Genomic DNA, 15,091 nt, shown 5'->3' with positions numbered 1-15,091 from the left:
TTTAAAAAATTGGTTAAAAAGATCCATGTCACCATCCCAGATTATTAAAATGTCATCAATATATCTTCGATAAAAGATTAAATGGCTCTTAAAATCCTGATGGTCATATATAAAAACTTTTTCCCAACATCCCATAAAAAGATTGGCAAAACTCGGCGCAAAAATAGTACCCATTGCGGTGCCGCACTGCTGTAGATAAAACTGATCCAGGAATTTAAAATAATTGTGTTGAAGAATAAAACGCATGATGTCACAAATAAAATTCTTGTGTTCAGTTGTTAGTGTGTCATCTTTGTCCAAGAATTCTTTACAGGCTGTAACTCCCTTGTTATGTTCAATACATGTATATAGAGATTGTACATCTATTGTTATCCACATGTATGAGTCCTTCCATTCGATATCCTTCAGAAGGCCCAGTACCGATGTGGTATCCTTGAGGTAAGATGGGAGGTCCTTTACATAGGGTTTTAAAAAAACATCAGCGTATTCAGATAGATTAGAAGTAAGTGAGTCTATGCCCGCCACTATCGGTCTTCCTGGCGGCTTTTCCAAGCTTTTATGAATTTTTGGTAAAAAGTAAAAGATGGGGGTAGTGGGGTCTGACCTCATTAAAAATTGGTATTCGTCTTTGGTAATAATTCCTGTTCTAAAACCATGCAATAAAAGTGTCCTCAATTCTTCAATGTAGTCATCCTTCGGATCTTTAGGAAGTTTTTTATATGACTCTTCATCTGATAAGAGTCTTTCCGCTTCTGCAATATATTTCATCCGATCCATGATGACCAGCCCCCCCCCCCCCTTTGTCAGCTTGTTTTATGATTATCCCTTTGTTTTTCTGTAAATTCTTTAGGGCCTCACTTTCTCTGTTGTTAAGATTCTTCTCTTTGATTACTCCCTGGTCAATGTCGCACAGGTCCTTTTTCACTAATTCGTAAAACATGCTAATATTACTACCCTTAGATTCTAAGGGGTAAAACTTGGAGGTTGGTTTTAGGCCTGATTTGGAGCGGCTCTCATAATTCGCTATAACAGCATCCTCTTTTCTTAGAAAATGTCTTTTCAGTGTTAATTTCCTGACATATTTATTTAAGTCTATGAATGTGTTGAATTTGTTCAGGCCTTCTGTTGGTGCAAATGACAGTCCTTTTACTAATAACGACACTTCTGGTTCCGTTAGTACATGTTGGGAAAGGTTGAATATACCCTTTTCGCTTGGATTTGTTGTTATATTGTTCTTTTTTTGTTTTCCCTCCCTCCTGCCTCCTCGGGATCCTCTTCTTCTGTAAACCTTCTTTTGAGGGGCGATGCATGATGTATGTCTTCTCTCATTGTATTCTTTATGCTGTACTTCGGTCTTGCTCCTGTTCTTTTGGATAAAAAATCCTGGTCACTGCTTGAGCCATGCCTCTGTAGTATAGAAAATCTATTGGATGTTTTTAGACTGCTATTAGGAGTGTTTCTATTGTTATTTTGTGTGGTGTTAGTTCTTGAAGTGACAGTTTTCCAATTTCCTCTGTCCGTCCTTTGGTCCGACTGTTTATTGGAGTTGAATCTACTCCAATTTTTCACTCTCCCTTGTTCATAATCGTTCTTGTCCATTTGGAACTTTTTTTCCTTTCCTTTAATCACCTCCTCCTCTATGTGCTCCATTTTCTTGTTCAATACCGATTCGTTAATTTTGTAGTCCTCCTTATCTTTAAAAGGTTCAAGATCTCTCTCTTTCAATTTAATGTCAGTCTCTAGGGATGAGAGGGATTGTTTCTTTTCATCAATTAGGAGTTTCATTAAGTCTATAGAACATGTGTGTAGTATTTTGTCCCATTTTTCCATAAATGTTCCCTCTTGGTTGCCAAATGTGGGTTGTTTAAGTAGTCTAAGGCCCCTCGGTATTCTATTCATTGATATATAGTGCTCAAGGCCTTTGATATCCCACCATGTTTTGACTTCTTTTGTAAGAAGTCTTTCAATACCCCAAAATAAGTCATCTAAATTAGCAGATTGGGTTGGTTCATTGACTACAGTACTCTCGTTAAATATTTTTTGGCACCAAACATTTCTTTTACTGGTACGATCTGTGTTCCTCAACATTCTATAGGGTGTGACCCTCCACCAGGCCGCAATAAGAAAATAACACCGAAAATAGTTTGGAGAACAAGGATTAATATTGCGCCACTTGTGATGTACACAGATATGTTAAAAGACTGGATTTTTGGCAATCTTGGACACTCCCCTCTATACCTAATGGGGCGTCAAGCTGGTTCCTTCAAATAAATGCAGGGATGGTGATTCCCTGGATGAGATTCGTTGAAAGCGGGGGAGATGAAGGATATATAGCGACCCAGGTGTCAATATAATAAGTGTATAGTTACCAAATATAAGTAAAATAGGTATTTATTCACGTAAAATTAAAATATTACAGGAAAGATATAAAATAATTAAAGGAAAAACATTTTAAAAAATGGGACAATAATAAAACACAAAATGAACTAAAAGCACTTAAATGAATTATATAAACTACAATAAAAGTAAGTAAGAGCAAGTATAAGAATTTTTTTCTTATCTTAGTTTGAGGTAGGTATATGTTCCCAACGCGTTTCGTCTATTGAGACTTCTTCAAAGGGTGAGGGTACAATGAACCTGTGAGTCTATTTATAGCTGTTATAGCATGGTGGGAGGGTCATATCTTAACAGGGAGTCATGTGATACAATTAAGTATATAATACAGCTGGTATATTTATAAATGCAGTCTAAATGATAACAGTCAGTTTAGGATCCACAGTAAGTAAAAACGATTGAGTCTGAGCGGTTTTTGAGTAGTTAAAAGATGTGAAATGTCTATTTGTAGTGTAATCGCGGCACTTCCGCCACACTTCCGGGGACGGAGGCCGCGATACATCACTTCCGCCCCACTTCCTCTGTCGTCTGCGCATGTGCCCGCGGCGCTGCGATGTCACTCTTTTGGTCCACACAGCAATTTTGTCTGTTAAGGATTGAGGAGTCTTTTTAGTGTGTCCTCTCCCGGCGGCCATGTTTGATGGGATTTCAACTATTCTTTATATGCATTTGTGGCCATTTTCTAGTAGATTGTCTGGCCCAGCACCCGTCAGGTAGCCATGGGGATCGTTCCATATGGAAAAAAACGGATAAATAGTATCAGGAAAAACGTCCAAAATCATAGATTACATCTTCCACAGTATAATATCTCATATTATAGGACTAGTGCAAGTGATTATATAGCAGTATCTAAAAAAGTGCTTGTGCATTAGGTGTGCTATATTTACAGGGATGGCTCTAAATGATTGTGCACAGGAGTTAAAGTGACAGTGTTATTGAGGTGTATGGTGTAGTAAGCAGTTGTATTAATTTTTTGGGATTAATATGATATAAGATAAATAGAATATATATACAATATATAGACAAAAATAAAAATAAAAATATAATAAAAATAAAAAAATAAAAAAATAAAAATAGAAATAAATAGAAATAAATAAAAATATATATATATATATATATATATATATATGTAGAGTGTTTTACCTTTCTCAGGCCTCTATGAGTTACTATTTCGTACAGTACCTGATCTTCCCAGTTGGTCTCCCCTACTGGTACTGATCGGGCCCAGCGCTGCTTGGCTTCCAAGATCAGGCGTGTTTCGGCATTTCCAGCGTGGTATGACTGTAACTTCGTTGTGCCTTACGGATTCACACTCTACATTTAATTATTTTCCAGTGTAAATTAAGTGATATACATTGACTACTATAGTGAAATAACTGTACAGGTGGGGTGGGAGTGAGGGGGTTGGGGGGGGGGGGGATTTTTGGGGAGGATAGGACTATGGGAAATAAGGGGGAGTGGGGACACTGTGTGTGGGAGGGCGTGGATAAAGGTTCTAGTCACATTGATAGATGGATGAAAGATAGTACCGTATTTTATAAGAATGGGGCGATTTCATAGTTGTCGTTGAATCCTTTTGGTTGTAGTGTTTGTAGTTGGAATATCCAGAACATCTCTCTGCGTGACAATTTATTAGCGAGGTCTCCTCCTCTCTCCCCCAGTTTCACCAGTTCGATGGCTTTGAAGGTAAGGGCTTCTGGGTTGGAGTTGTGTGTTGTGGTGAAGTGTTGGGAGACAACGTGAGTTTCCACTTTATTCTTAATATTCCTCACGTGTTCCTGTATCCTTAGTTTTAGAGGTCTCTTGGTTTTCCCTATGTACTGTTTACCACAGTCACATTCTAGAAGATATATGACCGACTGGGTGTTGCAGTTCATATATTCCTTAATCCTGTATTCCTTTTTCTTCTCCATGTCCGTAAAGGTTCTCCTGTTGGGGTGTAGATAACGACATACATTACATCGCCCACATTTGTATGAGCCCTTGCATTTGGGCCAGGTGTGATCTTTGTCTTGGTCATTCCTCAACATGCTTGGGGCTAAGATGTCCTTCAGGTTTCTTGATTTTTTAAAAACTATCTCTGGGTGAGGAGGGAGGATTTCCTTAAGGATGGGGTCCATGAGCAGTATCCGCCAATGGTTCCTGAAAGACTCTCTGATAGATTTTTCATGCCGGTTGTAAGTAGTTATAAAAGCCGTAGAGTCTTTCTTTGTTTCTCTTGTTTTATATTCCAGCAATTGTGGTCTCTCAACCAGGTTGGTTCTGGTGATGGCTTTTTTTAAAATTGTGTCCGGGTATTCTTTCTGCTTGAATCTGCTGGTATACAATTCCAATTGTGTCTGACAGTCCTCTGGATTACTGCAATTTCTTTTGATTCTACTAAATTGGGAAAACGGAATATTATTCTTCCAGCTCCTCAGATGGTTACTTTTGTAGTGGAGATAGCTGTTGGTGTCCACATGTTTAATGTAATTTTTAGTGGTGATTCTTCCATTTTCCCCTGTGAGAATCAAATCCAGAAACTCGATATGTTCTTTATTCACATTGGATGTAAAAGCGAGATTCATGTCATTGGTACAAATATGTTTAAAAAATTGGTTAAAAAGATCCATGTCACCATCCCAGATTATTAAATCTCAGCGTGTCTCCCCTCCAGTGGCTTCATTGTAGCTGAGCTGCTGACGGGAGCTGCTGGAGGGGAGATGCTGACTGCTCCGCGTCTCCATCCACTGCCCCACCGATGCACCCACTGCCCCCCCCCCCCCCCCCCCAATGTACCCACCAATGTAATTACAAATTAATTATAATGGGTTCCAAATATTATATATATATATATATATATATATATATATATATATATATAATACGCAGGTCTGGCTCTCTCTGGTCTGGCTCTGCCCACACATAAATGGATGTATGTAGATAGGCAGGTGTGGCACTCTTGGCGTCTGAGAAACTTAAATGGAGGCATGCATGTTGCCTATCTATCTATCTCTAGAGAGCATGGTGTCAATTTTTGCAGATGATACCAAATTATGTAAGGCTATAAATACAGAGGAGGATGCCGAGTCTCTTCAGAACGACTTAGTTAAATTAGAAGCATGGGCAGCCAAATGGAGAATGCGCTTCAACACAGACAAGTGTAAGGTAATGCACTGTGGTAACAAGAACATAAATTACACCTACCTACTAAATGGCGTAAAATTAGGGGATTCTGTACTGGAAAAGGACTTGGGTGTCCTCATAGATAGCAAGCTAAGCAGTAGTACCCAAAGTAGGACTGCAGCAAAGAAGGCTAATAAGATATTAGCATGCATAAAACGGGGTATTGATGCTAGGGACGAGAGTATTATACTCCCATTATATAAATCACTAGTGAGGCCACACCTTGAATACGGTGTACAATTCTGGGCACCGTACTGCAAAAAGGATATCCTGGAGCTTGAAAAGGTACAGAGGAGGGCGACCAAACTAATTAAGGGCATGGAGACAATGGAATACAAGGAAAGGCTTGAAAGACTAGGCATGTTTACATTGGAAAAGCGGAGACTAAGAGGGGATATGATCAACATCTACAAATATATAAGGGGACAATACACAGAGCTTGCGCGGGACCTGTTTTTGGTTAGATCAACACAGAGGACTCGTGGACACTCGCTCAGGTTAGAGGAGAGGAGATTCCGCACAATACGGCGTAAAGGCTTTTTCACGGTAAGGACAATACGTGTTTGGAATTCCCTGCCCGAGGGAGTTGTAATGGCGGAATCTGTCAACACTTTTAAGAATGGGTTAGATAAATTCCTAATGGATAAGGATATCCAGGGGTATGGTGCATAGTCATGCATTATAGTTACTATAAATAGGGATAAAATGTAACGGCTGACAGCAGCATCAGTCAGAAATTTTAGTCAAATCATCATGCATAGGAGACCACAAATAGGTTGAACTCGATGGACAATTGTCTTTTTTCAACCTCAGATACTATGTTACTATCTGTCTATCTATCTATCTATCTATCTATCTATTATATTGAACCCATTATAAAAAAAATTCTCTAACGTCCTAAGTGGATGCTGGGGACTCCGTAAGGACCATGGGGAATAGCGGCTCCGCAGGAGACTGGGCACATCTAAAGAAAGCTTTAGGACTATCTGGTGTGCACTGGCTCCTCCCCCTATGACCCTCCTCCAAGCCTCAGTTAGATCTCTGTGCCCGAACGAGAAGGGTGCACACTAGGGGCTCTCCTGAGCTTCTTAGTGAAAGTTTTAGATTAGGTTTTTTATTTTCAGTGAGACCTGCTGGCAACAGGCTCACTGCATCGAGGGACTAAGGGGAGAAGAAGCGAACTCACCTGCGTGCAGAGTGGATTGGGCTTCTTAGGCTACTGGACATTAGCTCCAGAGGGACGATCACAGGCCCAGCTTGGATGGGTCCCAGAGCCGCGCCGCCGGCCCCCTTACAGAGCCAGAAGGCAGAAGAGGTCCGGAAAATCGGCGGCAGAAGACGTCCTGTCTTCAACAAGGTAGCGCACAGCACTGCAGCTGTGCGCCATTGCTCTCAGCACACTTCACACTTCGGTCACTGAGGGTGCAGGGCGCTGGGGGGGGGCGCCCTGAGACGCAATAAAAACACCTTGGATGGCAAAAAAAATGCATCACATATAGCTCCTGGGCTATATGGATGCATTTAACCCCTGCCAGAATCCATAAAAAAGCAGGAGAAAAGTCCGCAAAAAAGGGGCGGAGCCTATCTCCTCAGCACACTGGCGCCATTTTCCCTCACAGCTCCGTTGGAGGGAAGCTCCCTGTCTCTCCCCTGCAGTCACTACACTACAGAAAGGGTTAAAAAAAGAGAGGGGGGCACTAATTAGGCGCAGTATTAACTATACAGCAGCTATAAGGGGAAAAACACTTATATAAGGTTATCCCTGTATATATATAGCGCTCTGGTGTGTGCTGGCAAACTCTCCCTCTGTCTCCCCAAAGGGCTAGTGGGGTCCTGTCCTCTATCAGAGCATTCCCTGTGTGTGTGCTGTATGTCGGTGCTTTTGTGTCGACATGTATGAGGAGAAAAATGATGTGGAGACGGAGCAGATTGCCTGTAATAGTGATGTCACCCCCTAGGGGGTCGACACCTGAGTGGATGAACTGTTGGAAGGAATTACGTGACAGTGTCAGCTCTGTATAAAAGACAGTGGTTGACATGAGACAGCCGGCTACTCAGCTTGTGCCTGTCCAGACGTCTCATAGGCCGTCAGGGGCTCTAAAGCGCCCGTTACCTCAGATGGCAGATATAGACGCCGACACGGATACTGACTCCAGTGTCGACGGTGAAGAGACGAATGTGACTTCCAGTAGGGCCACACGTTACATGATTGAGGCAATGAAAAATGTTTTACACATTTCTGATAATACGAGTACCACCAAAAAAAGGGGTATTATGTTCGGTGAGGAAAAACTACCTGTAGTTTTCCTGAATCTGAGACATTAAATGAGGTGTGTGATGATGCGTGGGTTTCCCCCGATAACAACGGATAATTTCTAAAATGTTATTGGCATTATATCCTTTCCCGCCAGAGGTTAGGGTGCGTTGGGAAACACCCCCTAGGGGGGATAAAGCGCTCACACGCTTGTAAGGGCTCTACCTTCGCTGAGATGGCCGCCCTTAAGGATCCTGCTGATAGAAAGCAGGAGGGTATCCTAAAAGGTATTTACACACATACTGGTGTTATACTGCGACCAGCAATCGCCTCAGCCTGGATGTGCAGTGCTGGGTTGGCGTGGTCGGATTCCCTGACTGAAAATATTGATACCCTAGATAGGGACAGTATATTTTTGCCTATAGAGCATTTAAAAGATGCATTTTTATATATGCGTGATGCACAGCGGAATATTTGCCGACTGGCATCAAGTCTAAGCGCGTTGTCCATTTCTACCAGTAGAGGGTTATGGACACGTCAGTGGTCAGGTGATGCGTATTCCAAACGGCATTTGGAAGTATTGCTTTATTAAGGGAGGAGTTATTTGGGGTCGGTCTTTCAGACCTGGTGGCCACGGCAACAGCTGGGAATTCCACGTTTGTACCCCAGGTCGCCTCTCAACATGAGAAGACGCCGTATTATCAGGCGCAGTCTTTTCGTGGACAAGCGGGCAAAAGGTTCCTCATTTCTGCCCCGTGACAGAGGGAGAGGAAAAAGGCTGCAGAAATCAGCCAGTTCCCAGGAACAGAAACCCTCTCCCGCCTCTGCCAAGCCCTCAGTATACGCTGGGGCTTTACAAGCAGAATCAGGCACGGTGGGGGGCCCGTCTCAGTGAATTTCAGCGCGCAGTGGGCTCACTCGCAAGTAGACCCCTGGATCCTTCAGGTGATATCTCAGGGGTACAAATTAGAATACGAGACGTCTCCCCCTCGCCGTTTCCTAAAGTCGGCTTTACCGATGTCTCCTTCTGACAGGGAGACAGTTTTGGAAGCCATTCACAAGCTGTATTCCCAGCAGGTGATAATCAAGATACCCCTCCTGCAACAGGGAACGGGGTATTATTCCACCCTGTTGTGGTACCGAAGCCGGACGGCTCGGTGAGACCGATTCTAGATCTAAAATCTTTGAACACTTACATACAGAGGTTCAAATTCAAGATTGAGTCACTCAGAGCAGTGATTGCGAACCTGGAAGAAGGGGACTACATGATGTCTCGGGACATCAAGGATGCTTACCTTCATGTCAAAATTTACCCTTCTCACCAAGGGTACCTCAGGTTTATGGTACAGAACTGTCACTATCAGTTCAGACGCTGCCGTATGGATGGTCCACGGCACCCCGGGTCTTTACCAAGGTAATGGCCGAAATGATGATATTCCTTCGAAGGAAGTGAATTTTAGTTATCCCTTACTTGGACAATTCCCTGATAAGGGTAAGATCCAGGGAACAGTTGGAGGTCGGTGTAGCACTATCTCAGGTAGTGTTGCGGCAGCACGATTGGATTCTCAATATTCCAAAATCGCACCTGGTTCCGACGACGTGTCTTCTGTTCCTAGGGATGATCCTGGACACAGTCCAGAAAAAGGTGTTTCTCCCGGAGGAGAAAGCCAGGGAGTTATCCGAGCTAGTCAGGAACCTCCTAAAACCGAGCCAAGTCTCAGTGCATCAATGCACAAGGGTTCTGGGTAAAATGGTGGCTTCCTACGAAGCAATCCCATTCGACAGATTCCACGCACCAGTGGGACCTGCTGGACAAATGGTCCGGGTCGCATCTTCAGATGCATCAGCGGATAACCCTGTCACCAAGGACAAGGGTGTCCCTCCTGTGGTGGTTGCAGAGTGCTCATCTTCTAGAGGGCCGCAGATTAGGCATTCAGGACTGGGTCCTGGTGACCACGGATGCCAGCCTGCGAGGCTGGGGAGCAGTCACACAGGGAAGGAATATCCAGGGCTTATGGTCAAGCCTGGAGACATCACTTCACATAAATATCCTGAAGCTAAGGGACATTTACAATGCTCTAAGCTTAGCAAGACCTCTGCTTCAAGGTCAGCCGGTGTTGATCCAGTCGGACAACATCACGGCAGTCACCTACGTAAACAGACAGGGTGGCACAAGAAGCAGGAGGGCAATGGCAGAAGCTGCAAGGATTCTTCGCTGGGCGGAAAATCATGTGATAGCACTGTCAGCAGTATTCATTCCGGGAGTAGACAACTGGGAAGCAGACTTCCTCAGCACGACCTCCACCCGGGAGAGTGGGGACTTCACCCAGAAGTCTTCCACATGATTAAAAACTCGACAGGTATTGCGCCAGGTCCAGGGACCCTCAGGCAATAAGCTGTAGACGCTCTGGTAACACCGTGGGTGTACCAGTCAGGGTATGTGTTCCCTCCTCTGCCTCTCATACCCAAGGTACTGAGATTGATAAGATGGAGAGGAGTAAGCTCTATATTCGTGGTTCCGGATTGGCCAAGAAGAACTTGGTAACCGGAACTTCAAGAGATGCTCACGGAAGATCCGTGGCCTCTACCTCTAAGAAGGGACCTGCTCCAGCAAGGACCCTGTCTGTTCCAAGACTTACCGCGGCTGCGTTTGACGGCATGGCGGTTGAACGCCAGATCCTGAAGGAAAAAAGGCATTCCAGATGAAGTCATCCCTATCCTGATCAAAGCCAGGAAGGATGTAACAGCAAAAACATTATCACCGCAATTGGCGAAAATATGTTGCGTGGTGCGAGGCCAGTAAGGCCCGACGGAGGAAATTCAACTGGGTCGATTCCTACATTTCCTGCAAACAGTGTCTATGGGCCTGAAATTGGGGTCCATTAAGGTTCAAATTTCGGCCCTGTCAATTTTCTTCCAAAAAAGAACTAGCTTCAGTCCCTGAAGTTCAGACGTTTGTAAAAGGGGTACTGCATATACAGCCTCCTTTTGTGCCTCCAGTGGCACTTTGGGATCTCAATGTAGTTTTGGGTTCCAAAAGTCACATTGGTTTGAACCACTTAAATCTGTGGAGTTAAAATATCTCACATGAAAAGTGGTCATGCTGTTGGCCCTGGCCTGGGCCAGGCGCGTGTCAGAATGGGCGGCTTTATCCTGAAAAAGCCCTTATCTGATTTTCCATTCGGACAGGGCGGAATTGAGGACTCGTCCTCAGTTTCTCCCCAAGGTGGTTTCAGTGTTTCACCTGAACCAACCTATTGGTGGTGCCTGCGGCTACTAGGGACTTGGAGGCCTCCAAGTTGCTAGACGTTGTCAGTGCCCTGAAAATATATGTTTCCAGGACGGCTGGAGTCAGGAAATCTGACTCGCTGTTTATCCTGTATGCACCCAACAAGCTGGGTGCTCCTGCTTCTAAGCAGACTATTGCTCGTTGGATTTGTAGTACAATTCAGCTTGCACATTCTGTGGCAGGCCTGCCACAGCCAAAAATCTGTAAATGCCCACTCCACAAGGAAGGTGGGCTCATCTTGGGCGGCTGCCCGAGGGGTCTCGGCTTTACAACTTTGCCGAGCAGCTACTTGGTCAGGAGCAAATACGTTTGTAAAATTCTACAAAATTGATATCCTGGCTGAGGAGGACCTGGAGTTCTCTCATTTGGTGCTGCAGAGTCATCCGCACTCTCCCGCCCGTTTGGGAGCTTTGGTATAATCCCCATGGTCCTTTCGGAGTCCCCAGCATCCACTTAGGATGTTAGAGAAAATAAGAATTTACTTACCGATAATTCTATTTCTCATAGTCCGTAGTGGATGCTGGGCGCCCATCCCAAGTGCGGATTGTCTGCAATACTTGTACATAGTTATTGTTACAAAAATCGGGTTATTATTGTTGTGAGCCATCTTTCAGAGGCTCCTCTGTTATCATGCTGTTAACTGGGTTCAGATCACAGGTTATACGGTGTGATTGGTGTGGCTGGTATGAGTCTTACCCGGGATTCAAAATCCTTCCTTATTGTGTACGCTCGTCCGGGCACAGTATCCTAACTGAGGCTTGGAGGAGGGTCATAGGGGGAGGAGCCAGTGCACACCAGATAGTCCTAAAGCTTTCTTTAGATGTGCCCAGTCTCCTGCGGAGCTGCTATTCCCCATGGTCCTTACGGAGTCCCCAGCATCCACTACGGACTATGAGAAATAGAATTATCGGTAAGTAAATTCTTATTTTTAATTACGTTGGTGGGGAAGTGGGTGATAAAAAAAAACTTAATTGGTTCCCCCTTCTGCAGCCCTGCCCACACACCCAGAAATGCCTCCCCAATATTAAAATATGTAAATAAGGTGTCAATTCCAAAGATGTCTTTCGTCTTTCAAATTGTCTGAAAAATTACTTAGTGTGTACACTCAATTTCGTTTGTCAGGACTCCTGGAAGTTCAAAGGAAATTGGTCATCTTTTCAAATTGTTCATCTGTCACATTGGTCATGTCTTCTAGTGTGTAGGGCCCTTAACAGACAGCTGTACAATTTTTTTCACTGCTGTATGTAAATTGAGTGCAACTCACAATCGGGGTAACTGGCACTGTCAGAGTCAGCCTGACTGAGTGCCAAACTGAGGAAAGCACGGGGACCCTGTCAGGGACAGAGCAGAGGCCAATGTTTTCCTGCTATCCACTCCACACAGGACATTGTGCTTGTACCCCTGTCAACCTCTGCCTTCCCCTGCCTTACGCTATCACCTTCTGCCTCAGTCTGCCATGTGACATATAGTGACCTTAGGTTGGGGTGGAGGAGGGGGGCCCAAATTATATTTTTGCATCTGGGCCCACCACTCACAAGTTCCAAGTGGAATTAACAGCACGGTTGGCATGGTGGTTAGTAGCATTACTACCTCACAGCGTTGAGATCATGAGTTTAATTCCTGACCAGGGCACTATCTTTGTGGGGTTATTTCCCCCCCCATGTCTGTGTGTCATATTTCTAATACATACTGTATTGGTGGGTTAACGCTGAACAGAAAATTTAACCCTAGTCAGTATGTGTTTGTATTTGGTAGGGAATATAGAATGTAAGATCCTCTGGGGCACTTGCAGATACATACAATGTCTTAATACTTTATCTGGCTAAGTGCCACAATCTGTGTGATCCAATAAGCACAGCATTTCAGGGGGGGGGGGGGGGGGGGGGTCACATTTATATAGCACCTTTTATATGCAACTAAAAGATTTCTGTATTAATTTAGGAGGTTGATTTTTCCAGTAATGGTTGACTTTCCCTGTGCTTCAGGCTGCCTTCAGAGAACTCGCTCTTTTTTGTCCCCCCTCATGTTTTATTTGTTTAAGTATTGAGCAGTTGTTTGGAAAATGACAGTGTGTTGATTTTTAAGAGGGAATCAATACGCAGAGTTGGAGCTGCCTGCCAAAAGCCTTTCCATGTGGCTTTGTCTGGCAGATTCAGGGCCTGGATGAGTAAATACACTGCGTAGCTGATGGGTAGGCAGCAGGCATCAAACATCCTTTAACTGGGCCAAATCAGTCTTCTTTTTGATGCAGCTGTGGAGAGGAAAACAAGCGTTCAGATCACAAGCCTCAAACTTTAATAGCTTCTTAAAGGCCTCAGGATGTCCCGATGAGGTATTAAAGGAAATAATTCAGGAAGAAAGGAAAAAATAACCATCTCCGGATGCTGGTTGACCCTAGGGGTTGACCGCATCAGGGTGTTCAAAGACAATGCAGACCTGCACTGATCCAAGGAGCTCTTTATTATTACACTGACTGCTTCCCCGTGAGAGCAAGGCCCTCATTTCCCTGCCGTGTCTCCTGACCCTTATAAATAACAGGCAAGTTAACGCCTTGTATGCTTCAAGGCACTTGCAAACCACTAAATAGTGCTGTGTGTGCGCCTGCTGAACGAACCTATTAACTTTTCCTCATTAGTCCGGAAAAGAATGTAAATACTTTTTTCCCTCCATGGCTGTGTTGGTTATGAATGTAGTGGGTTTTTTGCCTCTTCTTTTTTTTTTATTCTCCTAGTGGTTTGTGCTAGGTAATTTATAACCCCTTTACGTATTTGATGTGCACTGCTGTGAATTTGATAGCACCAAAGCAGTTATTCTTAATGGAGAGAACATTGGCTGTTATAGATAGATTCATACAGTAAGATTTTATATTTCTTTTTTTCTCTTTAGTACCCAGATGAAAAAGGTCTATTAAATTGATGATGATTTTTATAGTCCAGCACTAGTACTGCTGTATTCCAGATGAGTGGATCTGTAGGAGAATGTTTATGCCATGCTAAATAAACTACTAAGGTTTATGTACTGTATAAAGAAAAACTGAAAGAATAAAAAAAAAAAAAAAAAAAAAGGAAACAGCCATATAAACACATCCTGCTAGCACGTTGCAAGTATAGCAGATATATTTTACATGTGTGTACCTTAAACACAGCTGATATAGGGCCTAATTCAAGGTTGATGGCAAAAGCAAAATTTTCCTCTATTGGGCAAAACCATGTTGCGCTGCAGGTGAAGCAGATGTAACATGTGCAGAGAGAGTTATATTTGGGTTGGGTGGGGTGTGTTCAAACTGAAATCTAAATTGCACTGTAAAAATAAAGCAGCCAGTATTTACCCTACACAGAAATAATACAACCAACCCAAATCTAACTCTCACGTTATTTCTGCCCCCACCTGCAGTGCACATGGTTTTGCCCATTAGAGGAAGATTTTGCATTTGCAATCAACCTTGAATTAGGCCCAAAATGTCTTTTGAAATACTGTATGTTCCCTGAGTCACACATTTGTTCAACATCTGTGAGTTCAACAAATGCCTTGTGTTTACATAAGTGCACTGTGCCTGCTCTCCAGGGGTGTAAGTCTTTGTGGGCCCCATAGCAAAATTTCTAAGGGACCGCCAATGCGATTAGAGTGAAGGTAAATTGTGCTCACCAGCCATCTCTATATTTAGTTATGTGGCGTCTAACATGGTTCATGCTACTACTTATCAGCATAGCCAGCGTTGGGGAGGGGACAGAGACGCATTTGGGGTGGCAGTGGGGGAACAGTGAGATAAGGTTTGGTCGGGACATATGAGGAGGGTGGTTCAGAGGCACCCATGAGGAGAGTGGGTCAGAGGCACACATGGAGAGAGTGGTCCTGCGGCACAGTTTTGTAGGAGGTAGAGGCACACATGGGAAGGTGGGCCAGTTGCACAGTATGATAGGTGCGTCGGAGAAACACTGTGGGAGGGGGTGGTCTTCTGTTTGCCGGCGGTCGGGCTCCCGGCGCTCAGT

The 15,091-nt window shown here is 43.9% G+C and overlaps 1 protein-coding gene and 1 pseudogene across 8 annotated transcripts in view; one reads left to right on the top strand and one right to left on the bottom strand.

Annotated features, from left to right (window-relative positions):
• The window catches only part of MSI2 (musashi RNA binding protein 2), a 1,055,328-nt gene that overhangs the window by 648,110 nt on the left and 392,127 nt on the right, over window positions 1–15,091 (top strand). The window lies entirely within an intron of this gene.
• LOC135052642 (5S ribosomal RNA) lies at window positions 3,565–3,683 on the bottom strand (annotated as a pseudogene).

The sequence above is a fragment of the Pseudophryne corroboree genome, chromosome 2 (assembly GCF_028390025.1).
Source record: "Pseudophryne corroboree isolate aPseCor3 chromosome 2, aPseCor3.hap2, whole genome shotgun sequence".
NCBI classification, from domain to species: domain Eukaryota; kingdom Metazoa; phylum Chordata; class Amphibia; order Anura; family Myobatrachidae; genus Pseudophryne; species Pseudophryne corroboree.
Note: the sequence above shows the minus strand (reverse complement) of the source record. Positions and strands in the feature narration are given on the sequence as shown.